An 8,650-nucleotide genomic window follows, 5' to 3' on the forward strand; every position below is an offset into this window, starting at 1 on the left:
GGGAAGCTGAGGCGGACGGATCCCTTGAGCTCAGGATTCCAAGACCAGCCGGAGCAAGAGCGATACCCAGTCTCCCTAAAAATAGAAAAATTAGCTGGACATTGTTGCAAGCACCTGCAGTCCCAGATATTTAGGAGGCTGAGGCAAGCAGATCTTGAGCCCAAGAGTTTGAGGTTGCTATGAGCTATGATGATGTCATGGCATTCTAGCCTGGACAACAGAGTAAGATTCTGACTTAAACAAAAAAAAAAAAACAGACACACAAAGCAAAACAAACAAAAAAACCCACTTCTTTCTGAAGCAAACTTTTTCCTGAGCTCTTGATCCTATGTTTGCTTCATCAATTGCTCCATTTATTGCATCTTCAATCCCTTTCCACAAGCCTTGGGTGAGAGGATCAGCTAACTAGCCCAGGGGCCAAATCTTGCCTCTGCCTGTTTTTTGATAAATAAAGTTGCTGGAATGCAGCCACGCTCCCTTGTTTACACATTGTCTGTAGATGCTTTCTATAGCCACTGTGATGGCAGAGTTCAGTGGCTGCAGCAGAGACCATATGGCTGACAAAAGCCTAGAATATTTACTATCTGGCTCTTTGCAACAACAGTTTGCCAACGCTTATTTAGCTTGTGGGCTACTTTGGACCTTGTCATCTCAGAAAGATGTAATAGAACTCAAGAAAGGCAACTGAAATTATTCTGAGATGGGAGTGCAAGGACTCAGTCTAGACTTTTCACCTCAGCCTGAACATGTGTACAACTTCTTGCCATGATAGTCTGCTTTCTACCTCTCCTTTATGTACCATTCACTGTGAACCCCTGCAGTCTAGCTTCTGCTCCCGATTTCTGCTAGAATGTTTCCCACTATGATGCCATTGACCTCCTCATTACTGATTCACCATTCTCTCTCTCTCTCTTTTTTTTTTTTTTTTGAGACGGAGTCTTACTCTTGCCCTGGGTAGAGAGTGCTATGGCGTCATAGGCCACAGAAACCTCAAACTCCTGGGTTCCAGTGATACTTTTGCCTCAGCCTCTCAAGGAGCTGGGATCAGAGGTTCCCACTACCACACCTGGCTAGTTTTTCTATTTTCTGGCTCTTGCTGAGGCTGGTCTTGAACTCCTGAGTTCAAGCAATCCACCTGCCTTGACCTCCCAAAGTACTTGGGTTGATTACAGGTGTGAGCCACAGTGTCCCACCCATGATTCTCTTCTTAATTCTCATCACCTGTAACTTCTCTTTAGCATTTGCCACTGATTGACTTATCTGTTTTGAAATGCCCATGACTTCTAGGAAACTAGTCTTTCCTGGATTCTCTCCTACCTCTCCAGCTACTCCTTCTCAGCTGGCTTCCTCTGAGTCCTCTTCCCTCCCTTGCTGCCTAAATATACAGATTCTACAAGGGTTTGTCCTTGGCCTTCTTCCCCATCTATACTCTCTCACTAGACACGATCATCCGTGCCTGATTTCAACAGTCACTTCTACATTGATGGCTTCCCAATATACAACCTCCAAACTGAAGGCCCAGATTTCCAACAGAAGGATGCGATTCCTCGGATGTATGTCATAGAAGCTGTTTATGTCCAACCTGAAACACATGTCTTCCTATGCTCTGTTCTCATCCAATCACCTTTGTCTCTTCTTACATCTGCCCCTTAACTATTGCCATTCCCAAGAGATCTGCCCTTGACTTTTCCCTCTTTGTGAGCAGTTTCAGCCCTCCTTACAATTTCGACAATTACACGTGTCTGTATCACTGCCAAATCTATACCTCTAGATGTATTTCCAGCTGCCTGCTTATGTTCCCAAATAGAGGTGTGAGGTGGGCAGCTGGTGATTTTGCCTGCCCAGATTCTCTCCCTCTTCTGGTAACTACACCTTTGGAGAGACACCTAGTTTCTGCTCTCTGGCTACATGATTCATGACTGACCTCATGTGCCTTTTCAGGGGCAGTCACACAATTCAGACGTATTAGTTGTCTATTACTATGTAACCATCTAGTCTAAAATTTAGTGGCTTAAAGCAACACACACTTACTCTCTGATCATGATCTCTCACAAGGCTGCTGTCAATGTATCATCCAGGGCTGGAATCTTATCTGAAGGTTCAAAGGGGGAAGGATCTGCTTCCAAATTTACTTTCATAGTTGTTGGCAAGGTTCACCTAGTTCCTCAAGGGCTATTGGACTAAGGGCCTCAGTTCTTTGGTGGATGTTGGTTGGAGGCCACCCTCAGTTCCTTGCCATGTGAGTCTCTCCAGCACAAAAGCATGCATTATCAGGCTCAGCGCCTGTAGCTCAAGCAGCTAAGGCACTAGCCACATACACCAGAGCTGACAGGTTCGAATCCAGCCCAGGTCTGCCAAACAACAATGACAACTACAACCAAAAAATAGCTGGGCATTGTGGCGGGTGCCTGTAGTCCAGATACTTAGGAGGCTGAGGCAAGAGAATTGCTTAAGCTCAGGAGTTGGAGGTTGCTGTGAGCTGTGATGCTACAGCACTCTACCCAGGGCAACAGCTTGAGGCTCTGTCTCAAAAAAAAAAAAAAAAGCTGGCATTATCAAATCTGTCAGGAGAGAGTCTTCCAGGCTGGGTGAGATGGCTCATACCTGTAATCCTAGCTTTCTAGGAGGCCAAGGTGGGTGGATTGCTTGAGCTCAGGAGTTCAAGACCAGCCTGAGCTAGAGTGAGACCCATTTCTAAAACTATCTGGGCATTGTGGCAGGCACCTGTAGTCCCAGCTACTGGGAAGGCTGAGACAGAGGATCGCTTGAGCCCAAGAGTTTGAGGTTACTGTGAGCTATGATGCCATAGCACTCTCCCCAGACAGAATAAGAATCTGTCTCAAAAAAAAAAAAAAAAAAAGAGAGAGAGAGTCTTTCAGCAAATGGAAGTCACAATCTTTTGTAACCTAAATCAAGTGGCAGCACCTTAAAGTGCCATATTCTGTTAGTTTGAAGTGAATTACTCAGGAGGAGGGGATTACACAAGGATGTGAGTACTAGGAGGCAGGGTCACTAGGAGGCCATTTTAGAGGCTGTCAACCACTCCAGACCAGCCAGTTAAGTCACAATAATTAATTCAAGGATGAGTATCCAAGCAGAGTTGATTACCATTAGGCCTGAGATGCTTGATGAATCTTTGGGAAAGTGGCCTTGCCCGGGCTCTTAACCTGATAGGAGAAGCTTAACACTGCCGGTGGCCATAACAGCTGCCAATTGGGTGAGAATCTACCTAAAAGGGCAACATAATAGAGAAAGGCAGAGGCCAGCGATGGAAAAAGAGCGAGATGCCTCATATCATCATTTTTTTTTTTTTTTTGTAGAGACAGAGTCTCACTGTACCGCCCTCGGGTAGAGTGCCGTGGCGTCACACGGCTCACAGCAACCTCTAACTCTGGGGCTTACGCGATTCTCTTGCTTCAGCCTCCCGAGCAGCTGGGACTACAGGCGCCCGCCACAACGCCCGGCTATTTTTGTTGTTGTTGTTGTTGTTGTTGCAGTTTGGCCGGGGCTGGGTTTGAACCCGCCACCCTCAGCATATGGGGCCGGCACCCTACTCACTGAGCCACAGGCGCCGCCCTCATATCATCATTTGAAAACCTGATAGAGCCAAGCCTATAGCTATCCCCTTTGAGGAAGCCAAGACATCCCCTCTGCTCCCTACGTCAGTGTCAGCTGGCTTCTGTCCCCATAACCAAAAGATTCCTGACTGGTACAATGTCTCAGATATGTCTTGGATTCAGTTTGCCCAGACCCAGTTTAATTGTCTTCACCTTCTGCACAAAGCTGCTTCTTTTCTTAGGTTCTACTTCACAGTTAAAAGCATAACATGGCTGTTTAAGCTGAAAACTATCATAAAGTCATTTTTATACTCCCTGATCTGCTGTGCAAATTGAATGACCCAAGCAACATGGGTTCTTAGAACCACAGGAAGCCTGAGCAAGAGCCAAGACCCATCTCTAAAAATAGCTGGGTATTGTGTCAGGCACCTGTAGTCCCCACTACTGGGGAGACTGAGGCAAGAGGATCACTTGAGCCCAAGAGTTTGAGGTTGCTGTGAGCTATGACACCATGGCACTCAACCGAGGGCAATGAAATGAGACCCTATCTCAAAAAAAAGAAGAACCATAGGAAAGACCTCCTGTTTACAAAGCCTAGGCTAGCTCCTGAGGTCACCCAATGAAACAGAATCTTTTTTTTTTATTATTAAATCATAGCTGTGTACATTAATGCGATCATGGGGCACCATACACTGGTTTTATAGACCGTTTGACACATTTTCATCACTCTGGTTAACATAGCCTTCCTGACATTTTCTTAGTTATTGTGTTAAGACATTTACATTCTACATTTACTAAGTTTCACATGTACCCTTGTAAGATGCACCGCAGGTGTAATCCCACCAATCACCCTCCAAAACAGAATCTTAAATAAGAAATAAACAAGTTACTCTAGGTCATTAGAATCTTACAGAATTTCTAGATGTGAATCACGTGATTTAGAGAATGAGATAGTGTTATCTGACTCTCATATCAGAACATACCATGGACGGCGGCGCCTGTGGTTCAGTGTGTAGGGCGCCGGCCCCATATGCCAAGGGTGGCGGGTTCAAACCCTGGCCAAACTGCAACAAAAAAATAGCTGGGCGTTGTGGCGGGCGCCTGTAGTCCCAGCTGCTCGGGAGGCTGAGGCAAGAGAATCGTGTAAGCCCAAGAGTTAGAGGTTGCTGTGAGCCGTGTGACACCACGGCACTTTACCCGAGGGCGGTAACAGTGAGACTCTGTCTCTACAAAAAAAAAAAGAGAACATACCATGGACTAAAATGAAATTTTGATAAATTACCTGATGAGCTTGTGGTTCAGAAGACACCTGGAGTTGGATTTGTGAAGTTATTCTGTCTCTAGACAGATCAAAGACATTGTATAGTTGGAAAGTCAGGCTGGGCTCGGTGGCTCCCTCCTCTAATCCTAGCAGTTCAGGAGTCTGAGGTGGGAGGATGACTTAAGGTCATGCATTTAAGACAAGTCTGAGCAAGAGCAAAGACCCCCATCTCTATAAAAAATAAAAAGAATTAGCCGGGTGTGATGTTTCATGCCTGTAGTTCCAGCTACTCCGGTGGCTGAAGCAAGAGTATCACTTGAGCCCAGGAGTTTAAGGTTGCTGTGAACTATGATCATGCCACTGCGCTCTAGCCAGGGCAATAGAGCAAGACTGCTTCTGAAACAAACAACAAAAAAAGAATTATGTGGGGTGGCGCCTGTGGCTCAGTAAGTAGGGCGCCAGCCCCATATGCCGAGGGTGGCGGGTTCAAACCCAGCCCCGGCCAAACTGCAACAAAAAAAGTAGCTGGGTGTTGTGGCGGGCACCTGTAGTCCCAGCTACTCGGGAGGCTGAGGCAAGAGAATCACTCTAAGCCCGAGAGTTAGAGGTTGCTGTGAGCCGTGTGACGCCACGGCACTCTACTGAGGGTGGTACAGTGAGACTCTGTCTCTACAAAAAAAAAAAAAAAAAGAATTATGTATGATTAACTTTTTTGTTTTTTTTTTTTTTGAGACAGAGTCTTACTCCATTGCCCAGGCTAGAGTATAATGGTGTGATCGTAGCTCACTACACCCTCAAACTCCTGGGCTCCAGTGATCCTCCTGCCTTAGCCTCCCAAATATCTGAGACTATAGACATACACCTCCACACCTGGCTAATACTTTGTACTTTTTGTAGAGACAGGGTCTTACGATGTTGCCCAGGCTGGTCCCAAACTCTTGGCCTCAATCCTCCTGCCTCAGCCTCCCAAAGTGCTAGGATTACAGGTGTGAGCCGTCATACCTAGCTCAATCATAATTTCTTTTACATCCTTCAGATTGCAACCATGTTCTAATTCTTACCTTCATCCTACCACCCTCCTCTATGTCCCTCTCAGTGCTGTATATTCTGCCTACCTCGTGGGCCAGTCTCTTCCCCGCATTCCCTGCCACCTGCGTCTTCACTTCGGGGCTTTGTATCATCCTCTGAAGAACTTTCCTTTCACTCCAACCCCAATACAAACGTCAGATCATTAGTCCAGTCCAATTTGTGATGGCTCCCTGGTACTGGGACAATGCTTCCTAACCATTATTGGGTCATGGAACTTTTTTTTGAAAAGCTGATGAAAACTATGGGTAACTCTCGCTGGAAGAATCTGTAATTTGTATTATGGTATACATTCCAAGGAGGTTAGGAAACTTTTGGAGTTCATTCACATACCACTCCCTCAACATACCCTCCCATCTCCCCCTAAGTTTGAACTTCCAATGGAGGATAGTACTGCGTTGTCACAGCTCCCAGCAACCTCCAGCTCTTGGGCTTAGGTGATTCCCTTGCCTCAGCCTCCTGAGTAGCTGTGACTACAGGTACCCACCACAACATCCGGCTATTTTTTGTTTGCAGGTTGGCCAGGGCCGGGTTCGAATGCGCCACTCTCAGTATATGGGGCCAGTGCCCTACTCACTGAGACACAAGCACCGCCCAGGAGGATGAATTCTAAACTTCTTTTTTATTTTTAATTTTTTTTTTTAAGAGACATGGTCTCACTCTATCATCCAGGTTAGAGTGCAGTGGTGCAATCATAGTTCACTGCAGCCTTGAACTCCTGGGTTTAATGGATCCTCACCCACTTCAGCCTCCAAGGTAGCTGGGAATACAGGTGTGAGCTACTGCGTCTGGCTCACTCCAAACTTCATAGCATAGCATTCAAGGCTTTCCAAACGGACTCTGTCTTGCGTTTCTAGCTGCACTTTCTACTTTGCTCTATTAGCCTTATTTTATATCTGAATCCCCCCCAGACTAAGAGCCTCCCTGATAGCACAGATTGTGCCCTTTTATTCTTTCTTTCTTTCTTTTTTTGAGACAGAGTCTCACTATGTTGCCCTTGGTAGAGTGCTGTGGCATCACAGCTCACAGCAACCTCAAACTCTTGGGCTCAAGAGATTGCCTTGCCTCAGCCTACCAGGTAGTTGGGATCACAGGAGCCTGCTGCAATGCCCAGCTATTTTTTTGAGTGCAGTTATCATTGTAGATTTTAGATGGCCTGGGCTGCGTTCGAACCCGCCAGCCTCAGTGTATGTGGCCAACGCCCTATCCACTGAGCTACGGGCGCCGCCAGCCTTTTATTATTTCTTATAATATTTCCCAGACAGAATGAATGTTTTTTGGGAGCAGCAATCAGATTGCCTAGCTTAGTGCCAGAGAAATTGTTGGTTGACTGCTAGATTTACTCATTTTTAGCACCAAAAGAGTTTTAGGGTATGATATGACTACAATGTTCTATGCTCCAGGCCAGACGCAGTGGCTCATACCTGTAATCCTAGCAATCTGGGAAGCCGAAGAGTGTGGATTGCCCTGAGCTCACAGGTTCGAAATCAGCTTGAGCAAAAGTGAAACTCCATCTCTAAAAGTAGCCAGGCGTGGTGGGTTCCTGTAGTCACAATTACTTGGGAAGCTGAGGCAAGAGAATCTCACTTCAGCCCAAGTTTGAGGTTGTTGTGAGCTGTGACGTCACAGCACTCTATTGAGGGTGACAAAGTGAGATTTTGTCTAAAAAAAAAGAAAGAAAGAAAAAGAAAATATAGGCCCGTAGTGGTGAACTTATCACATTTGCCAGTTTTTGGTGCCATGAATTCCTTTTCAGTAGCTCTTTAGGATCCTGGAGAAACTTAAAGAACTGGTCTGGTTAGTGGATTCTTCAGAGTTTATTGATTTCATATTGTAGCCCTGACCCAACCACAACCCCAAGACAAGCCCAGGCAGGAATGTCTCCCACGTCACTCCGACATGGACAGTCTCAGAAATCTTGGGCAAGAGAAAGTTGCTCTTCCTTGACGACATTTCAAAATTCTTCCCACATTTCAGTCCTCTCCCCATATTCCTTACATACGCTGGGACACTTTGTATCACATGGTGGGAGGTAGCAGTGAGATATTACCAGTCCGTCAGAGTTCTGGGAGGACAAGGACTCCATCCTGCTGAACACTGTCCAGTACCCAAACAGTGCCTATCACATAGTAGGCACTCAATTAATGTTGGAACTTATGAATGGAAAAACAGAAGAAGTCAGTGATCCAATTTGTAAATATTTGTCTTCAGAAACCCTTATCCTGTGCCCATGATTTCATCCAACCATATGTGCTGAGAGATCTGAGCCCTATTAGACGTGTCAGCACCGAGAACATGGCCTCTGATTTTTCCCACGTACAATATAAGCAACATTGACAAATCAGATGCACTTCCTGCAGCAAGGACCTCACAGGATAGTGTCAGTGTACTATGGTTTGAGTTATTTTTAAGATTAGATTCTACTTTATGACCCAAAATGGCCATACAAGCTCCAGCCATTCTTTTATTCCAGTCATCAGAAAAGAAGAAGGATCAAGGCTCAGCGCCTGTGGCTCAAGCAGCTAAGGCGCCAGCCACATACACCTGAGCTGGCGGGTTCGAATCCAGCCCAGGCCCGCCAAACAACAATGACGGCTGCAACCAAAAAGTAGCCGGGTGTTGTGGTGGGCACCTGTGGAGGTGGAAGCAGGAAAATTGCTTGAGCCAGGAGTTGGAGGTTGCTGTGAGCTGTGATGCACTCTACCCAGGGCAATAGCTTGAGGCTCTGTCTAAAAAAAAAGAAGAA

The sequence above is a fragment of the Nycticebus coucang genome, chromosome 14 (genome assembly GCF_027406575.1).
Source record: "Nycticebus coucang isolate mNycCou1 chromosome 14, mNycCou1.pri, whole genome shotgun sequence".
NCBI lineage: Eukaryota > Metazoa > Chordata > Mammalia > Primates > Lorisidae > Nycticebus > Nycticebus coucang.